The sequence below is a fragment of the Rattus rattus genome, chromosome X (assembly GCF_011064425.1).
Source record: "Rattus rattus isolate New Zealand chromosome X, Rrattus_CSIRO_v1, whole genome shotgun sequence".
NCBI classification, from domain to species: domain Eukaryota; kingdom Metazoa; phylum Chordata; class Mammalia; order Rodentia; family Muridae; genus Rattus; species Rattus rattus.
In genome coordinates this window covers 95,322,454-95,344,785 of record NC_046172.1, presented here as the reverse complement: position 1 = coordinate 95,344,785, position 22,332 = coordinate 95,322,454, and the positions used below count along the sequence as shown (strand labels likewise).

Genomic DNA, 22,332 nt, shown 5'->3' with positions numbered 1-22,332 from the left:
TTCATTCACAGAGTTGAGAATTCTGGCAAAGATCTTTGTCCCAACCCTTCCTAATATCCTTGCCTTATTCTTGAGCATGGGCTGCAGCAGGGATTGTAACAGCACTACTTCTAAAATGTTCATTTGCAGCCCAATGCCTCAACATCAATTTTCCTTCCTGTGGCTTGGCTTTAGAAATCACCTTTTGGAAAAACTATAACTATTCCCTAGCAAAGATCATAGGTCCACTGGATCTGTCCCTCTGCCGAGCATGAATGAGCTCACATGAGTACTGAGAAATGTGAAGATCAAGAAATTCTATATTTCCCATTCTAAGTGAGAAAACATGATAGGAAAAAGTATGAAGAGTCTGGTCTTTACTAGAACCTGACAGAGAAGGGAAGGCTTTGGGGCCAGGACTTCATGAGACAAACTTCCTGCCAGCCAATTACGCATTCTCCCAAGAAGAGAGGCATAGGGCATCCTGGGCTGCAAAGACACTGAACATTATTGAAGATGTGATGGGGCAATGCCAACCCTCTGCTGCTTCCCTCTTGGAGGAAACACGATTTCCAGAGTGTGGAGATCAATCACAGGTCCTGAAGGAAAGTGGTGATTCCTGTGCTAGACGATTCACCCACAGGGAAGGTGGTGATTCCCGTGCTAGATGATTCACTCACAAACCTTCCCACCCAGGTGTTCTCTGAAAGCTTAGCCTCAAGGGAACACCTAAAGAGCTCCCCTACCTACATAGACCCCTGCCTCCAAGTGTAGGAACTCACCTTTCTAAAGTGCTGTGGGAAGCAGGAACTGGGCATCTGTGCTAAGTCAATGTAGAATTTCTCCAGCGTTTTAATGCTGGGTAGAATATAGAGCATAAGGGAAAGGGGCCAAACCGCCTATAGTTAGTAGAGAAAAATGAATGTGGTTCTTTTATACATTTATGTGTATCATAAACACTTGGGAAAGCAAAAACCATAAGCACCATTTTGCAGTTTTATCCATTTTCCAGTTAGCTCATGTAAACAAGCACGAATAACAAAACAGTATTACTCTTTCGCACTTCTCACAGGACATGTACCCAAATACGGTACTTATTTATGTAGTCACTGTGTTTCAGGACTTTTACGTTAATAAAATTTTTATTTAAAATTTTATGTCTGAGAACGTCATGTTATTGACACTCTAGTCAAGACTGTCATTCAATTGGGTAAACAATGATGAGTGGGCCTATTGGTGTCACAGTTACCTGGACATTCTTGTCATACTCCTCCTGAGTAGTTAGCAGTGTCAACTTAGCAGTAAAGCTGCCTAGATTCTTAAGCCAGCTCTGCAATTACTGGATTTGTCAGTCTTACCAATTAGAAAATGGGATAATGATGGGATATTGCCCTTCACCTGAAATCCTGCCTTAATGTAGTCAGTACATACAGAATAATTAGAATAGTGTCTAGTGTCCATTAAATATTCAAGATGAGCAGGACACTTACAATGATCATTGATGTTTTACTTACCCTTGGACCACTGACTTAGATTTCAAGAGGATCTCAACTTTGATCTGTTGTTCACAGTACTTTTATGCATTTTGTTAGGGACCAGTGTAAGGATGCTATTACATGTGTTGATCCAGGCTAAATTCCCTCAAATTCCCAATGCTAGATAAATACGGGCTGTTCAGAAGTTAGAATGTGTAAAGACTTTAGGAGATAAGTCCAAAATGTCAATAGCTGAGATATTGGGTGTTAGGCTAGAAACTATGTACTGATGTTGGTAACATGGGAGAAGAAACGTGTTGAAGTTTCTGGTGCAAAGACCTGGTTAGGGTATGTTGTAAAAGATAAGTGGAGGGCTACTGTGAGGAATTTGAGCTAGATGCTCAAGAGAACTCACCGGAGAAGCTCTCTAGTAGAGTGAGAATAATAAAACATAATAGAGGAAGTGTCTGTAGAAGGAAATGGGATCCAAGCCATCGTGTCTTACCTATGGGAGCTATCTGGCCCTATCATAACACAGAGGGGAGACAGACTGTGCAAAGGCAAGATTAAAGATTATGGCTAATAAGGGAGTTAGTCTGTCTCGTGTAGACAGTGAAGTCATGTCCCAAGTTGCTCTCAGGCACAACTCTTGACCCAAATCCTGGGTGGCCATTCAGCTTTGGATGTTGAGCGTTCCCACCTAGTTCCAGCATATCTGTATTAACTCACTCCCTTATACTCAGCCTCACTTTCTTCTGGATTCATATGCTGTGAGTCAAAATACTGTCTAACATCCATTGAGGAAAGTGCAATGGAGTCGAACTACACACCTCTGTGGATCCCTCGTGCTTTATTCCCTTTCCCAGATTATGCACACCTCTTTTAGCCCTTCAAGTGTGTGATCCTTTATACAGATGAGAGTTTTAGGCTTTTGCTCTCACTCCTCTTGCAGGATCTTTCTCTCTCCCCCTCCTATCACGGGTCCTAGGAAGCAACAAGGACCATCTCACATGAGCTTACAGGGAAGACCTGCGTCTCACACACATTACCCACTATTTTATACCCTCCTGGCTTTTACTATTTTTTTTTTAAAAAAAGATGTACTTTTATTTCTTTTATGTGTATGAGTAATTTGTCTGCATATACGTATGCACACCATACATACCTGGTGTCTGTGGGGATGAGAAGTTGTCAGAGCCCCAGGACTACAGCTACAGATGATTGTGATCATCCATGTGAATTCTGTGGATCAGACCCAGGTCCACTAGAAGAGCTGAGGCATCTCTCTTGCCCCTTCTTTGACTCTTGAAGGAGTTCAGAATATGTCTTTCAAAACCATGCCCCTTTGACATAAAGATTATTTTGAACTAAAGGCAATTAAGAATCAGTGGCTGCAGAAAAAAAATGCACTGCTCTACCCATATCTGCCTAAAAGTAGGAGATACATTTTCCTTGGAGCAAGATAACCTTTTGCTATTCCAAGGACAGAAAAGTGACTCATCCTTCAGAGTAGGAAATCCACACCAAGATGAATTTGCGTGAACAGAGACATCGTACTAAAATAGTCTTCAGCATCCATTCATCTCCTCCCTGATTCATTTCCTAGTTCCACCCTACCTCATAATTTATTAACCATTTAAAGTCAAGCTTTCTTTCGTATGTTAAGACACCATATAAGCCCCCTGAATCTAACCAGCTTTTAGAGTTTTGCTTTATTTCTGTGAAGTTCTGTGTATATTCACGGTAATAAACCTGTGTGCCTCTTCTTGTCTATCTGCTTTTCTCCCATTGATTTAAAGTCATAGATCCATAGTCATGAGAGCTAAAAAGGCAGGGATATTGTGTTTCCTTGGCAATAGCTCTCTATGATACACATTGCTAGAAAGAAAATGCCTATGCCCTCTGTGTTATCCACAAGTATCTTCACACCACCACTATGTCAGCTCTGTGTTGGTGGTGGGGCTTCTTCTTGCACGCAGTTGCCACCACAGTGCAGCACCCAGAATACGCTGCCATCCTTTGAATAAAGAGAGAGAACCTCAGCTTGGTTTGCACCTGGGACAGTACTTTGTCACCCACATTGAAGTAATCAAAATACTTCTGAGTGTGTGTTACTGTGTCCATTCCATTTGGTTCACACTCACTGCTTCTATGTCCTACCATTACCCTCTTTTAAAATGACTTCTAGAGTCTGTCTTACCACAAGACCTCCTGAGCTCCATCCACTGTTTGGCTGTGGGTGCTTGTATCTGTCAGCTGCTGGGCGCAGCCTCTCAGATGACAGCGGTGCTAAGCTCCCCATCCATAAATCCAGACGGGCACACACAAGCACGGCCTGAGGCTCCAAAGTAGTTGAAGGAGGAAGATAGGCCTGCAATGGGTCCCTATTGATCCTCTGAGGACAGCTCGACACATCTCCCCCAAATAGGCAAGAGTTGCTACCCTGGCCAACGGTGACAAATATTGCTGGCAACAGTGTCTTCACATATTGTATCATTGTGATGAAGCTTTGACCTACAATGAGGCATCAAAGTCTCACGATGTGGGGGTTGGGGAAAAGATTGAGGGACTCAACGAGGACAGGGACTTCACAAGAAGACCAACAGAATCAACTAACAAAAACCCTTAGGGGCTCCCAGAGATTGAACCACTAAACCATAAAGGGAGCACAGGCTGGACCTAGCATACCCCCCACCCCCGAGACACACATATCTAATATATGTGCAGCAAGGTCTTCCTGCAAGTCCCCCAACAACTGGAGTGGGGGCTGTCACTGAATCTGTTGCCTGCCCCGGATGCTATTCCTGGAATGGTCTTCTTTGTCTGGCCTCAGTGGGAAAGGATATGCCTACTTCTGCAGTGAATTGAGGTGTCAGGGTGGGTTGGCATCCATGGGGGACCTCCACCTTCTTTGAGATGAAGGAGAGGGAGGGAAGATGGGGAAAGGGACTTGTGAGCGGAGACTGGGAGGAGAGAAGGGGGTTGTGATCAGGATGTAAAGTGAATGAATGAATAAATGAGTGAATGCAGCTATCAAAAACAATGACTTTATGAAATTCGTAGGCAAATGGTTGGAACTGGAAAATATCATCCTGAGTGAGCTAACCCAATCACAGAAAAACAGACATGGTATGCACTCATTGATAAGTGGCTATTAGCCCAAATGCTTGAATTACCCTAGATGCCAGAACAAATGAAACTCAAGACGGATGATCAAAATGTGAATGCTTCACTCCTTCTTTAAAAGGGGAACAAGAATACCCTTGGCAGGGGAATAGAGAGGCAAAGATTAAAACAGACACAGAAGGAACACCCATTCAGAGCCTGGCCCACATGTAGCCCATACATATACAGCCATCCAATTAGACAAGATGGATGAAGCAAAGAAGTGCAGACCGACAGGAGCCGGATGTAGATCGCTCCTGAGAGAGACAGCCAGAATACAGCAAATACAGAGGTGAATGCCAGCAGCAAACCACTGAACTGAGAATAGGACCCCCGGTGAAGGAATCAGAGAAAGAACTGGAAGAGCTTGAAGGGGCTTGAGACCCCATATGTACAACAATGCCACGCAACCAGAGCTTCCAGGGACTAAGCCACTACCTAAAGACTATACATGGACTGACCCTGGACTCTGACCTCATAGGCAGCAATGAATATCCTAGTAAGAGCACCAGTGGAAGGGGAAGCCCTTGGTCCTGCTAAGACTGAACCCCCAGTGAACGTAGATTGTTGGGGGGAGGGGGGCAATGGGGGGAGGGTGGGGAGGGGAACACCCATAAGGAAGGGGAGGGGGGAGGGGGATGTTTGCCCGGAAACCGGGAAAGGGAATAACACTCGAAATGTATATAAGAAATACTCAAGTTAATAAAAAATAAATAAATAAATAAATGAGTGAATGATTGAACAAACAAACAACAAAAAAAAAAGTCTACCCTACTAATATCCCAAAAATGGGCAGATGCATTTGAAGCCTCCAAATGGGTGAAATCTCCTAGAATTCAATTGTTCCCTAACATTCCATATGCATTTCTAATTGCTATCTCTATATATGCTCTTTTCATCACTAGAATGTTTTCCATCTTCTTTGCCTGACATGAGCCTAGTATTTTTTAAATCTCTCATACATTACATCTAGACCATAATCTCTCCCACCTCCCTTTCCCCCCAGATCTACTCCTCCATTTCTAGGCCTAGTACATTCCTCTCCACTTCTATGAGCCTCTTCCATCATAGTTGCTCACTATTTCCCCATTCTCCCTAAGTACTGTATCCTACAACTACAAGACACCGTTCTATGCTTTTGTGGAACTTGCCATGTTTTTAAGGCTTCTACTCCTATTATCTCACCTATAATGCCCATCTCTGGTGCCGCCAATTAATGAACTTATCTTTCAAGAGTCCCAATGTTCATATTGAGATTTTGTCGCAGGCACAGTTAGTAGCTCCATCCTCTATGTACACAGTATATAGCAATCAACGTGCATACCCTCAAAGAGCCACTGTAGTAATCCATTGACATGCATGTTTGTTCATTTAATGCTCCCCACAGCTCTGATAGATACCATTATTGATCCTATTTAGACATTGAGAATATTTCCCTTTTGTATGCCATTAAACCCATGTGCTGCATTATGGTATTTGTGTCACTGAGTACTGACCATATGCACAATGGTAGACTCATAACGTAGCTGAAATCTTCCTGTCATCTAATGCTATCATAGCTATTGTAACATAGTAATGGAATGCATTAGTCACACGTTTGTGATAATGTTGATGTAAACAAACATAGTATACAGTCAGTAGTAAAAAAAACTATGCTCAATACATGATACTTGCCAGTGATGATTGATAATCATGTTTGCAGCTTATGTATCCACTACACTGTACTTTATCATTATTTTGAAGTGTGTTGCATCTACTTATAAAAATAGTTGGGAGCAGAGGGTGGAGCCTAGTGTTAGAGTATTTAGGATCCACAAGGCCCTGGGTTCAATGATGGGTAAATGAAAGAAAGAAAAGAAAGAAAAAAGAAAAGAAAGAAAGAAGAAAGAAAAAAAGAAAAAAAAAAGAAAAAAAGAAAAAAAGAAAGAAAGAAAGGAAGGAAGAAGGGAGGGAAGAAAGAAAGGAAGGAAGGAAGGAAGGAAGGAAGGAAGGAAGGAAGGAAGGAGAGGGAGAAAGGGAGGGATGGAGGTTCAGAGGGATGGAGGAAGGAAGGAGAGAAAGAAAAAGAGAGAGAGAGAGAACAAAAAGAAGTAAGCTCACTGTAAAATAGTTTTAGACATGTCCTTCCAGAGGACTCCAGAAGAAGTCAAAGCTATGACAGTAGAAGACAACTGGATGTATGATAGTGTCCCTTAAGACCATTCAGTGACAGAAAATGTGGTTCATTTACACAATGGAATACTATTCAGCTATTAAGAACAAGGACATCATGAGTTTTGCAGTTAAGTTGGTGGAACTAGAAAATATCATCCTCAGTGAGGCAACTCAGACCCAACAGGACATGCAGGGCATGTACTCACTAATAGGTGGATATTAGCCCAAAAAAGTACAAAATACCTAGGACACAGTCCACAGAACTCAAGAAGGTTGACAAGAAGAAGTACCCAAGTGAGGATGCTTCAGTCCCACTTGAGAAGAAGAAGAAAATAATCATGGGAGGTAGAGGGAGGGAGGGACCTGGATGGAAGAGGAGACAGGGGGAAAAGGGGAACATGATCAGGTATGGGGGGTGGAAAAGAGACAGGAGAGAAGCCCTGAGGGCCAGCAGAAAGAATGGAAACAGGCAACCTTGGGAGGTAGGAGGTGGAAGGCGCCTCTAGAATGTACCAGAGACCTGGGAGGTGAGAGACTCTCAGGACTCAAAGGGAGGGACCTTAGATGAAATGCCCTACAGTGGGACGAGGGAACTTCTAGAGTTGACCTCCAGTAGGATGACAGGGCATCAAGTGGAGGAATGGGGTTGCCGCCGCACAGTCAAAAACTCTGACCCAGAATTGTTTCTGTCTGAAAGAACTGCAGGGTCAAAAATGGAGAAAAACCTGAGGAAAGGGAGGTTCAGTGACAGGCCCAAAGTGGGATCCAGCTCCTGGGGAGGTCCCAAGGCCTGACACTGTTACTGGTACTGTGGTATGTTTACAGACAAGAGCCGAGCATGACTGCCCTCTGAAAGGACCAACAAGCAGCTGAAAGAGTCAGATGCAGATACTAGCACCCAAACGATGGACTGAAGTCAGGGGCCACTTTGGTTGAATTAGGGAAAAGCTGGAAGAAGCTGAGGAGGAGGGCAACCCCACAGGAAGACCAGCACGTCTCAACTAACCCAGACCCCATGCAGCTCTCAGAGACTGAGCCACCAACCAGGCAGTGACATGGGCTGGTCCAGGCCCCTGACACATATACAGTAGAGTACTTCCTGGGCTGGCCTCAGTGAGAGAGGAACATGCCTAACCTTCAAGAGAATTGAGGCCCCAGGAAGTAGGCAGGCCTGATGGGGGGAGGGGAGACATCCTCTTGGAGAAAGGGGGAAGAAGGAATGGGATAAGGCACTAAGGGAGCAGGGACTGGGAGAAGGACAATGGCTGGACTGTAAAATAATTAAAGACTGTTCAGTGTGCACAAGAGGAGGTTGAAGGCAGCCATATTAATAACCTTGACCCTATGTAAGCCTAGGATGTTGAATAAATGTACCTCATACTTGAATGAAGCCTTATGAGTAAAATCATATTTTAAAAATAGCAGAAGCCTATAAGTAAAGATAAAGACAGAAAATGTACTTGTATAGTTGCCCATTGTGCTTATATTTTAAGTGTTATTACAAAAGAGTAAAAAGCTAGAAAGGATATACATTTAAATAAAGATCTTTTACTGTCTCACCTACCTAGGGAAATGTCCACACCTCCAAGCTCTGCTTCACTCATGGTCCAGTGCCATGATAAATGAACTGGTTTTTAGTACTGTTTGTTCTCTTATTTACTACTTGACAGTTTCATACAAGAATACACTGTCTGACACACCCAAACATGTCATGGTCCCTTTCTTCCTTTCTCTCTCTCCTTTCTCTCTCTCTCTCTCTCTCTCTCTCTCTCTCTCTCTCTCTCTCTCTCTGTTTGTCTCTCTCTCCCCTGTAACCTACTGATTCCAATTATTGCTGCCTATTAAAATGGCGGTTGATCTTTTGGTCTTGATTTTGTGCAGGTTTAGTGCAGATAACAATAGCTGCAGTAAATTAGTGATTTAAATAGCACACCATGTCCAGAAGAGAGCCTTTCCCAACACCCCTCCACCATCTTGTACCTCATTGTATAATCATTGACTTTTCAACCCTTGACAAGTTTATTTTGTGATATTTTATACCATATTTTAAAGGTATATTTTCCATATTTGATGGATTTAGACACACAAATGTTTACTACCATAATCCAATTACACATATAATGTTCAGTATAGTAAATGTCATTCAGTCTAGGAACAGATACAGCTTAGATGTGAAACAGGATAGACCAGCTATGATTGTTGTCAGAGTGTTTCATGTTTGTACAACAATGCAATCGTCTAAGAACAAAGTTCTCAGAATATACTCAAGTCATTCAGTAACACATGACTGTGTATGCAAAAATGTGAAGTATTTGCCCAGCCACAGTCCTCTTAATTAGATTGAGGAACTCTGCGAAGATGGAGACCCAGTGCCCATCATTTCCAGACATTCACCAAAGAGTTGCCAAGCAAAGAGTCCATCTGATGAAATTCTTTCTGCAGTTGGAAAAAACAGCTCAGGGAATTTGTAGAAATGAAGTCCTTCAGAACATTTCCCCTGTAGCCAACTCTAAGAAAACCTAATAAAGTGTGGGTTAATACATACAAATGTCAAAGGACTTGTTTGCTTCACAAATAACTTGTTCTAAGGTGTCAGGCAAAACAACTGATAAATGTGGGACTTGCACATAGACTGTTGAGTTCAAATCAGATATTTCTGAATTTTTGTTATAATAAGCCACATGACAATACTCGTATGTGAAGCATTCTTACAACCTCATTATTGTGGATGAAAAGGAATATCTGTATGCTCTATTTCTATTGTACTATAATATCTAAGGGACCTATAGTGCATGATTTAATGATTTTATATCTATAATTTTCTATATGTGTACATAGTTTCATAGTTTAAATGACAGGCTCATATGCTAAGCCTTTAGTTCCTGGTCAATGTTATGATGTTAGGAAGTGGTGGGAGCATTAGAAGCTTGATCTAGAGGAAGGTGGTCACCAGAGGTTTGTATGCTTAGAGGCCACATCTTGCTATTGCCCCTCCCTATGTTCTCTGTTGCTGGTTCCCCATGAGCTGCTTTGCTTCCCCACCTACTCTGCACCATGATGCCTAGCAATGCCAACAACTGTGGGATTAGCCAGTCATAGACTGAAACCTCTGAAACCATGTGCCTAGTGTCCCTATACTTTTAAAGTTGTAGCAACCAGGGTGGGGGACTTTTCATTCGGCAGCTATGTGTGCTAGGCACTAAGATTCTGAGGGTAAACATTTTAGACACAGCATCTATTCCCACAGAAGTGGCAGTCTACCTACTCGGGAAAATAATACACTGAGGAAGAAAATACAGTGTGGTGGGAAGTACGAAAGTCTAAGATACTAGAATGATCATGGAGACTAATCTTCATTGTGGAGGGACATGGAATTTTTTAAAAGGAAATGGCATTCAAGGTGAGACAAAGTTTAGAAGAGTCTTACATCTTATCTTGTTTGATGCTCTGATCTCTTAAATGGATTAGGGTAGCCATTAAACTAAAACACTGATTCTTCAAATGATTCCTGTTATGATGCACGTTCCACTAGTATGGAAACCCAGGCTCCTACTACAGACAAACCCTAGAAAGAAATTCCACCAAGGAAAACAAAGAGCAAAACCCTAAAGAGATGAAACACGAGGCAGAGAAGTTTTGACAGGAAGGGGGTGTTAACTTTCCGGGCGATTTAAGTGAGGATGGCTGCCGTAAGCTCATATGCTTGAATACTTGTTCCCTCAGTGGTGAAACTGTTTGAAAAGGATTAGGAGGTATGGCTTTGTTGATGGAGGCATTTCACTGGATGGCGGGCTTAAAAGTTTCAAAAGACTTAATGCCCTTCTGAGATGGTTCTCTCTATTTGCTGCTTGTGGTTTGAGATGTCTCAACTGTGACAGCCTCTATGTTTCTGTACTAACTCTATGATCAGTCCAATTAAAGACTTTCTTTTGTAAGTTACCTTGGTCATGTGCTTTATCACAGAAATAGAAAAGCAATTAATACACTTTCCATCCCTATGAAAAATACCTGAAAGAAATAAACTTCAAGGAGAAAAGGTTGCCTTAGCTCCTGATTTCAGAGGTCTCATTTCTGGTGGTTTGTCTTAACTACTTTTATGTCTGGGTGCAAGGCACTATATCACTGTGAAAGGACAAATGGAAGAAAATTTTCCACTTCATAGAAGCCAAACATAGAGTGTATTTTTATAACAAAGTCTCTCCTCCTAAACCACTAATATGCCAGTCTATGATTGGATTGATCTGTCTATGAACTCAGAGCCTTCATGATCTAACCACATCCCAAGGCCACATGTCTGAACACTGCTACACTGGGGGACAACCCTACACAGAAGCATTGAAATATATGTACAGGAAAAAAATCAGACCTGTTATCTAAAAGTTAGGCTTGAAGATGGCAATTCAGAGAAATTGGGGGAACCCATTGGGTGTCTGTTGAGAGAAATTGTGAGAAGTGAGAATTGAGAAGCATTTTATTATGGCTATTACCTAGAATTGTTGGTAATGATAAAAGTCTAATTGATTTTTAGTTGGACTCTATATTGTTTTGAAATTTATAGAGTGCACCTATTTCTTGGCTGCACCTAGCTGGAGCACGTCCTCCCTCACCCCTGTATGCCACTAGGTGGCAGTCAGACAGAGGTTGGGGAATGGAAAAGTTTTTAACCTGTTTTTCAAGAACCTTTTGCTCTCCAATTCTAACAAAATCAACTGTCTGGAGTACCTCTTTTGAAATGACCTCCTAGGATATGGCCTCTTACAGTTCTGAGGAAAGTAGCCACTTATGGGCCTGAGGTCATGCCGGGCCGAAAGAAGAATCAAGGCTATCAGCTGGTTGTCAAGCAACTGAAAGCCCCCTTGTACAAGGACTGGCTGATTGTTTCCTCAAATGTCTCTTTGCTGTGGCTAGTGATGACCCAGTCTGAGTATGATTGGTCTCCTGAATCTGAAACAAAGGCATAATCACATTGGGTGGGGTTGGAAAGCACCAGATATTAACCCCAAGCCGCAGTCAGGAGGATGCCGAAAGCAGGATTTTATGGGCTATAGAAGTCTCTGATACAATGCGATGTGGGAAGGAGAAGGCAGTTCAGTGAAAAGGGAGAAAGTCACGGTGCATTAGAAGAAAGAACTATGGCCTATGGGTGTCCTGAAGTTTCAGAAACTAAGTAAAAGCTCTGAGAATATCAAGACATTTTGGCAACTGTGGAAAAGGAACCTCTCCAGGAAAATGCAGACAATCTGGGTTGATTGGATGGCTTTGGATAGAAAATGGGACTCTGGGTTGATGAGGTGAAGAGGGTTTGTAAGCAAGTATAAGGGTGGGAGCTTCTCTGAAAGAATAAGAGAAAGGGAGCAACTTAAAAAGAGACCATAAAAGGAAATCCTTGTCATCTCTAAACTACAGTCTGAAGGTTTGGGTAGACTTTACTTTCTCTTTACCCTCTCAGCAAACTGGACATTCTTTTGTCTTGGTCATATATTTAGTAGTTCCCCTCCCCCAATTTTTAGCCCCCATCCCTATATTTGAGTACACTTGGGATTCCTGTTGGGAATTTTCTGACACTCTTAGAAGCTGAGAACATCTGGGGTTTGGCTTGGTTAGAAATATTTGACCTATATATTTAGGTATAATATATTTGATGCAGAATCAACTGAACGATAATCTATGCACTGAAGTTCAAATATCATAAATGCAAAAGAACTTATGTCTCCATGCACACATGGCAGTACAAAGCCAAAATTTCCCATCCATATTAGCTGTGAAAACTTCTGATCACACTGTTTCGGGGATGGAATTGTTTAATGCCTTTCCCGGAATAAACTTAGTTCATTCAATCTATTATGTTAATGCATCCTAATAAGTTGATGACTTACCAAATGAGACGTTCATATCCTGTAATTTTTTTCCTTTCATGCAATGTTTCACAGCCTCATAACCTTTTACATAAATGAAAACTTTCTCTGATTATCTCCTGACAGTAATTAGACTTCTAGTCTCTGTTTAGAAGGTTTTGTGCTTTATTAAGCATAGCAGCACCCATGTACAGCTGAGAAATTATAGTAAAGAAATTATGTGGAATACATTTATTCAAAGCCAAAACAATACTTTATTTGGAGTCTGATTTTTAGGTTGTTTACTCTAACTCTGATTCACCCCACCCCCAAGAATTCTGAACCACAAAACCATCATCAAAAATGTTGAAACAAAGGAGTTTCAACTCTTTGGGAGTTTTGCTAATGGTACTTTCAGAGCAGGGTGCTCTAGGCCTCTGCCACATCCCTCAGAGATATGAATTTTTTTATAGGAGGGTCTGGGTAGAGCCCTAGTTAAGCTAACAAAGAAAGGAAAATGGAGAAATCTTCACGTTTTGGGAGTCTTCCCAAAAAGCTTAAGTCTCCCACAAAGACAAACTCTGAAATAGTGCAGGATACGTACAGAACATTCAGTGTTTGACTTTTGTTAGCATCCATTACTAAACAATAGGCCATTCATCAGAGTTTGTCTCCTGTCACAAATACAAAGGAATTGATCTCATAAGCAGAGTCGGTAGAGAAGGGCCACGCAATTCCACAAGTATAGTAAAATCTACTCAATTGTCCACTTTTGTGGGGGTGAATTTTATGGCACATGAACTATAACCTAGCGACATTGGTAAGAAAAAAAGTTTGAATGAATGTCATCAGTTGCATCAAGTTCAATACAGTTGTCACATTAGGTTCCCAGGATGTGAACCCCTTGAGCATCCAATACCCAGGGCCTGTGAATTCAGGCTTTTCCCAGCTCCAAGGAGGCTGTTTCCTAGTGATGTCATCTCTTTATTGTAAAGTCTGAAACAAAGCAGTGATGATCACAGTAGGCAAGTGGAATAGAGTGATTAAAACGGCAGCTGTAAAATCAGGCAGCCTGAGTCCCCCGTTCTTGCTGTGTGAAATTGGGTAAGCCATTTCATCTTACTGTGCGAGCCTCATTATACTGTATTCATTGTTCCTGCCTCCTGACATTGCTTTGAAGAATAATGAATCGATGGGCCCAAACGTTTAGCATAATACCGAGGGGATTCAAATTCCCCAAAGCTGTTTGATAATATGAAACTGTTGTTTAGTAAATAATGACAGCTGACAGAGGAATTTGCAGTGGCGGGGTCTCACGACTCTGCTATACTCTCCCTACTGGATTATACTAAGAAAGGGGCTTACATAAAATTCTGCCTCATACAGGCAGAGTTTTTGTATTCATTAGCAAAGTAGGCTGCCATAAAACCTATCCCATGGTTGGTAAAGCTAAGCTTAGATCTTTACCTTTGAAAGTGCTCTCAATACAGCTTATGAAACATATAGCTAGTACATAGCCTCTAGTTGTGCAGTTGGGAATCGTGGCTGAAAATGGGACCTATTCAGAACAAACCCACTCCAAGGTAAAGAAAGACTTCAGTGGGTTCTTATACTTTGTTGACACAGAGATGCTTGTAGTTCATTTGTTTTCACTAATCCACATATATTGACTACTTATAACTAAAACTAAGGTCCATTGCTGACATAGTCATGAAATGTTACACTAGTTTCACATTTTGCCAACAACAACAATAAAAAAAAAATTTGGCCTGAGATGGAGACATAACGCAGTGCTTAAGAGCACTGGGTGTTCTTCCAGAGGACCCAAGTTTGATTCCAAGAACCCACAGAGAGGCTCACAATCATCTGTAACTCCAGTCTCAGGGGATATGATGTCCTCTTCTGAATTCAGAGGACACTGTATGCATGTGGTTCACAGACGTACAGGCAGACAAAACACTCATACACATTAAAATAAATAAACAAACTGTGTGCAGATATGCTATGTGGTAAGTTTATTATAAATTATATTCTATACATGTCCAGCGATCTTCTAATTATCAAATCCACAATTCCTGAGTGAGATACAGAGAGTAGAACTCTTTGTACTAACCACCTCTGTAGTGTACTAATTTCTAATACATTTCCCCAAACTACTACTACAAAATATACATTTGTTTGTCTTAGTACATGTAAAACTATTCAAGTCTAAATTGTGAACTCAATGGGTATGGAGTTGTTTGTGGTATTTGTTCCTTTACTTTCTCAATCATAGCTCCTCCTTGACTGCTGACATCGGTGATTTGTGTCATCCTTCTTCTGTATTGGTCCAATAAGCAAGAGGTTTGTCAGTTCTATTGATCTTTTCTAAGAACCTGCTTTTTGCTTCATTGATTTTTCTTTTTTCTGGCTTTACTTCCATTAATTTTAGTCCATATTATTTTATATTTCTCCCTTACCTTGGCTTTAATTAGATTTTTTTCCAGTTTTACCAAAGTGGAACTTTAGAAAAAAATTATTTGTGATGGATTTATTTTTAATATATTGTAAAATATTATGAATTTCCCTTTAGAAGAGAAAGGAAACCATGAAGGGGAGTGGAGGAGACCAATGAACAATACACATATGCATGGAAATGTCATAGTGAAACCCCTTAATCTGTAAGATTAATCTATTATCAAACAATGCATCACTAAAGTAAAAATAAAAATCATGGGTCATTTTTTGAATACTAAAGTGGTCTGAAACACCAATGTATTATTTAGAAAACACTAAAACCATCCAGATTAGGGGGAAAACACTCCTTTTCAGTATTTCTTTAATTGCATTTCCCAGGTGTGCCATGTACTATTTTTAAATTTTTTATTGATTCTTTGTGAATTTTGTATCATGCACCCCAGATCCCCCTTATCTCCCCATCCCTTCATATCTCCTTTGCCCTTGCAACCTTCCCCCTCCAAAATAACTAAAAAATGAAAAATAAATTCTCATCGTGGAAGCTGTAGTGTGCTACAGTATGTCACACGGCATGTACTCTTTTGTCCATACATCTTTACTTGCAAATGTTCATTACAATGAATCATTGGTCTTTTTCGAGGACCCTGGATACTGATACACTATCAATGCTGAACCCTCATGGGGACTCCTCTCCTATAGCCTGTTGTTGCCCTGTGTCATGGAGATCCTGCAGTTTTGAATCTCCAGGATTGCCCTTTTCATGTACTCCAGCAATTCATAGAAGGGGCAGATTTTTGGGTAGGCAACCCCATAGTCCTAGATCTGTGCCTTGTTTCTAGCTAAGTTGACCATCCCCTCAGCCCTCCGTCACCCATGAGGGCTAGTTCTTCAGCACTGCCCTGGGTAGCTCACTGAATGCCACAGCAAGCAAGGGGTGGGACCAGCTCCCCCACTCTCATAACACCAGGGCCAGCTCTCCCACCTGCCACAAGTGATGTGGGATTGAGGGGGGGAGGGTGCATCCCTCACCCACACCACTGAACTGCAGACAGGAGCTGGCCAGCTTTCCCAGGCTCAGGCCCCTAGGGCAGGCTCACTCAGGTCCTTACCACCAGGGTCAACTCTACTATGTTGCGTGGGTGAGGTGCAGGACCTGCTCTCCCAAATGCTGCAGCCAGTGAGGGGAGGGACCAGCTCTACACAGCCCTTGGAAATGGACATAGTCCCAGGCAGCAGCCCAGACCAGGGACATCCACTTGCACATTGTAGTGGCTTGTGCTGTTGGCAGGCCACGTGCTGGGTGGGGCCTCTGGGTGTCTTCCTCCCACCCCCTTGTGGGGGACTGTGTTCCATTTTTAACCTTCACTCAATGCAAAATATTTTTCAACTTCCCTGGATACTTAACTCTCTAATCTATGAATTATGTAGAAGTATGCTCTTTTATTAGTGAATCATTTGTTAGTTATGATCACTAATTATGATCATATGAGATTGTTTATCATATGATATGATATTAACCATGATCATATCATAATTAATGATCTCTTTGTTAGAAACATTTTTAATTCTGTTAAGCTCACTGCTATATTTTTATGTCTGTATATGTACATATGGATGTATTCATACATGTATGCTTTGAGATGCTATGTAGCTCAGGATGGTCTAAAACTTGATATCTTTCCACCTCTGACTATTGAGCGATGGGACTATAGGAATGCATCACCATAACAGGCTAACTATTCCTAGAATGTTAAATTCAGTAAATGTAGTTCTGTGGCTCTGAATATGATTGATATGTTATGAACATGCTTGAAAGAATATGTGCTCTTTTTTGTTTGCTAGAAGTGTTTGAGAAAATGACACTGAAGTCAACTTATTAATTTTGTTCTCATCTTCTATATTTATCATAGATTTCTTACATTCTTGTCCCATCAGCCATTAATAGAGGAATATTAAAGTCTCACCAATAATTATAAACTTCGCTATTTGTTCTTATTTTTGACAATAATTTCACCTAAATATTTAAATCTCTTGTTTAATGTATGCATATTTAAAATTGTGCTTTTGGAGAGGATTGATCCCTTTATAAATATGGCGTATCTCAGTATCTCTTATAATATTCTTTGTTACAGCATGATTCCAGCCCATATCAATATAGCTATTCCAGCTGTTAGTGTTCAGCATTGTCATAGTATGTAACTCTCCATTCTTTTACTTTCTAATCTTTCTGTTTTTATGTTTAAAATAGATTCTGTATATGTACTGTGATGGTAATGAGAATGGCTTCCATAGGCTTACAGAGAATGGCACTATTAGGAGGTGTGGCTGTGTTAGAGTAAATGTGTCACTGAGGGTATTCTTTGAGGTTCCAAATGCTCAAGCCAGGCCCAGTGTCACTCTCTCTTCCTGCTACCTGCAAATCCAGCTGTCAAACTCTCTAATACCTCTTCAGCACAATGTCCACCTGTTTATTGTTATGCCCCCAGCTGTGACACTAATGGACTGAACCTCTGAGCCTGTATGCCAGTACCAATTAAATGTTTTCACTTGTAAGAGGTATCTTGATTATGCTGTCTCTTCACAGCAATAGACCATTAGCCAAGAGAGTTAGCTTGTAGTTTATATAGGTAACTTGTGTTTTTATATATTCCGACAATCATTTTTTATAATTTGTATTAGTTCTTTTTATCATAGTAACTCCATTTCCCACTTCATTCCAGATCTAGTTCCCCTTTCCTACCCTTCTTTAAAAAAATTAAACCCATCAACTACCAAGAATAGCAGGAGAGGAAGATGTGGTCTGTTCCAGGGGAGAAAGAGAGCATCAATTGGCTGTATAGTGCCAAGAGGTTGGCCCTTAAAACATATGTGAAAATAACATTATAAAGACTGAGTAGGCTATACTTAGAAATATATATATATATATATATATATATATATATGCAATAACAATGAAAACAGGAAACATGAATTTAAAAAGGAGCCAGGAGGAGTACACAGGCATGATTGGAGAGAGGAAAGGGAAGTGAAAAATGTAGTACTATAATCTCTAAAGTAAGTGAAAAATAAAAAAGAAACAGATTTTACTTTAAAAACAAAAACCTAATTAGTGTACTGTAATTACCCTAACATATATGAAATAAAATTGAAGAAATTATTATATGTCCATGTGGGATTATGAGATTATCTTTAGGTGGTATGACTTAGATTTATGAAGGACATGTCCACTAATTCATTGAATCAACGTTTGGAGGAGTTTATATGTGTCCCACATTGTGGTAGGTACTTGTGATGAAATATAACACTAAGTTAAACCATATAGCAGAGTGATTGAGAGAATGGACTCTGAAACTAGCTCATCTGAGTTTGAATTCTGGCACAGAGGGCTTGGCTAAGTTTTCTACCTTCTGGGTCTCAACTTCCTCAACATGTATAACAGTCATGTTATGTGGAGTGACTATTTTGAAAAGTTGAATTAATATTTGTAAAGTGAGAATTTGCTTGACATACAGTAAAAACATATGTTTGTTAAACAATAAATACTTGGACGATCTATTCCTTCAATGAACTCAGAATGGGGAAAAGTTGCTTCAATAAGAGTAATAACAATAATAATAATAAACCGATGCAGGGAAATGTAAAATGCAACAGTGGTCGCTGCTACAAAAGAGATTGATATGGTGCTTGGAATATTTATTTTATAAGAATTTGACTAGGCAAGACATCCCTACGGACGTGATATTCAAGCTAACGATGGTTAGAAATGTATTTGGAAAAACCCATGCTTTGACAAAGACCATAATGAACGACATTTTGCTTCCTGTCTTGCTAACTAAGCACTCCATTTAATGAGGGCATGGCCCATTGTCCTCAAAGGTCTGTATTCCTCATTATGCCTGGTAAGTATGGGGATAACCCCATATAAGCTTCAAGAACACGTCTGATGATGTTTGTAATGAGCAAGAACAACTCTTCTGGAGGCTCATACTCCTCTTTCCCAGGCTGCCTCAAAGCTGGAGAACTCTTTACAAACTGTACAAAGGGTATTTGAGGGTGTTAAAATATTCTGTCTGGAAGGCAAGGCCACTGAAGGGAAGGAACAGTTTGGATGATGAATATAACTCTCTCTCTTAAGATTTTTGGCTGCTGTATCATGTCAAAAGCATTTGCTCCACACATTCAGCCCTGGGAATTGAGAGAATGGCTGAGAAGAGGACAACATGGGCTAAGGTTCCTTGTGTTTCCTCATGTTCAGTTTTGAAACCCACGATCCTCTGGAGGGGCATTCCTTTCAGAACAAGGTCTCTATTTCATCACTTGCAGCTAACGGCTCATAATCATCAGCCACCTGCAATGATTTTATTTCCAGGCTTCTTTCTCTTGTCAGCTACAGATCAGGAAACAAATGTATGAAAGCGGATATCTTTTTTCCTCTTTCAAAGTAGCAGCAGCTGACATCATTTGCAGAATGAACCCGCTGAAAGCCTTGAACAATCCATTTCCAGGCATTTTCTGAGGAATCTTTCCATCCCGTGTAGAATTGTGTACCAATCCATCCTCAGGTCTCATCCATTTTTGCTTGATGTCTTGCTATTTTAAATGGTGTCTACTGATTTGTAGGAAACCAAGTAAAAATGAACAGTACAGCAGTCAGAATAAGATTCCTTGTTTGCCATCATTGCCACACCCAAGAATTTAACGAGCAATATTACAATATATATCTCACTGGGGAGAGACTTGATTTAAGTAAGCTTTACTTCTCTTGTCTAATCTCTTACTCTCTTTTGTATTTCTCGGCTTCACTCCCTTGGCAAGGGCTGCATTCCTAGGCAGACTCTCACACTTTCTGCAAATTCACATTTAACTATTACTTCCCAGGCTACAATACTATCTCCTCAGTTATGTTAAACATTGAAAAAGTTTGTTCTCCAGTCTTTCAAAGCAGTTTTAATACTGAATCCCAGGGAACAGCTTGAGTCATATGACCACTTCAAGATAACTATCTCACCTAGCTTATTTTCATATATGTGCTCTGTAAGTCTATGGACCGTAGGATTGTATATGTTCCCCACATGAGTCCTGATTCTTGAGAAGCAGTAAAGTAGAAATGTGTGATGGAAAGACAAACAATAAATGTCCACTCTGTAAAATCCTGTCTAACCTGTATTTCCCTGACAGGAGCAAAGGCATTGTAAAGAGACAGTTGTTCCTACTTGTACATCTCTGACTACTGAGCTTTTGATACAACGGATTCAAGGAATTAGAATATCCACAGGAGAGTCTCATGCTGAAGAAGGAAAAGGATGGGACTCTTCTGACAACCAGAATGATCTCTTGCCTCCCTGGAAAAACATTTCACACACTACTGACAAAGCAGGGCAGACTATGAGACAGATATGTGTCAGTGGTACGTCAATGATAGGTAGGACCACATCATGACCAGGACTATTTAATTATACATACCTCTTGCTATCCTCTTACATGTTAACTTCTTGTCAGGACCCTGAAAATGAACTAGGCGGGTCACTGGACTGCATACACCATTCACGTATTGTAGCTTAGGAAATCAAAGTCCAGGTTCACTAAGTCTACACTATTAAAAACACTTAGGTGCAAATTTGTAGAAATCTGCGTTTCTTAACATCTCGTGTATATATGTGTTTACATGATTTTGTTCAACTTATATTTCCATTCTCATTAGTGTCCTTCTTCCCAGTGGTACAGTTTTCCTAGTCTACTTACCATGTATTATAATGTGTTTTAATTGCATTTTGCTGTTTTTGTGTGCATGAACTCTTTTTTGTTTCGGTTTGGGCTTTTTTTGGGGGGGCGTTTATTGAAAATATGGCATAATAGATTAAACATCTCCACTTGGTGTTTTGAAATTCATCCTAACCATAGTCTGAGTGACCTCAGGGTTAGAGAGACTGCCAAAGTCCAGAAGCTTCAGCATCTCCTTGGTGTCAGGATCTACCCCAGTTATCACCTGATCTAAGGCTGAGACCTCAGGAACATAATTATCTTCTCTCCCCCCTCTCTTTCTTCTTCCTCTTCCTCTTCCTCTTCTTCTTTCTTCTTCTTCTTCTTCTTCTTCCTCCTCCTCCTCCTCCTCCTCCTCCTCCTCCTCCTTCTTCCTGCAACTTGATAGAGATACCTCTCATGGGACCTCTCTGAATCTGTTTCATCAGATGCGTGACAGAGCCGGCCGTCATGTTCCGAAGGTTTTTATGGGGATGATGGCGATCTCCTCGTACACTTGCTTGTTGGTGTGGAAGTCATTACCCAGGCACCTGTAGTACTTCTAAATGATGACCTGAGCCACCTTCTTCACAGTCTTGGTGTGAACACAGCTCATTTTGACAGGTCTAGTTAAAAGAGTGTGGGTAGGTTCTTAATCTACATGAAAAAAAAGATCTCATTCTGTTTCTTAGTTTGTTGACTAAGATTTATGTTTTTATGTTACTCTATAATGCCATGCTACTATTTAATTTGTTGTGCCTAGATAATGAATTCATCTACCACGTTTTACCTGTCCAACATTTCAGTAAAGGATTCCCATTAGCATGTTCATAAATCTTTTCATATATGTTTTACCTTGGTTTTGTGGGGATAAATGATAGATACATGTATACAGACAGACAGACAGGCAAACTCAAGAAATCTTGAATCATATTCAGTGTGATTAAAATTAGTTATGTTACTTCAAACTCAACAAGGCCTTTTCTGCTCTCATTTTTCTCCTTAGTTCTTATAACTGATAAAATTTGCATTAAATTTATTATAGACATTGTCTTTTATTTATCTTGCCTTCTTTAGTTCAAGGCAAGCTGCATCAACAGAGAGTTTTTTTCTGGTTTATTCACTCCTTATATCACAGGCACGTATAATAGAACTTAGTAGATAGTATGTTCAATAATATTCATTGTAAAAAAGGAGAAATAAGATTTCCTTTGGAATTACTGAAGTAGCCACTCCATATGGAACAAAATGTTTCAATATCCCATATCCTCACCAACACTTGACACTATCAGCTTATTAAGTTTTGCCTGTGTGTGAGCTGAATAAGTATGCATTTCTCTAGTTACTAAGTGAGTTTACAAGTATCTTGTTTTTCTTTTCAAATTGTGCTCTTGAAGCAAGAACTTCATTGCCAAAATTACAACAAAATTCAGTGAGACATTCAAACTAATGCCCTGAGCTGTGCAACCACAACTCTCACTAAAATTGGTTACCATCAGAATTGTCTAGTGTCTAAAATGAAAGCAAAT

General features: G+C 40.5%; 1 pseudogene; it reads right to left on the bottom strand.

The window, feature by feature from the left end:
* Positions 1-20,921: 20,921 nt before the first annotated feature.
* LOC116889264 lies at positions 20,922-21,419 on the bottom strand (annotated as a pseudogene).
* Between the last annotated feature and the right edge of the window lie 913 nt (positions 21,420-22,332).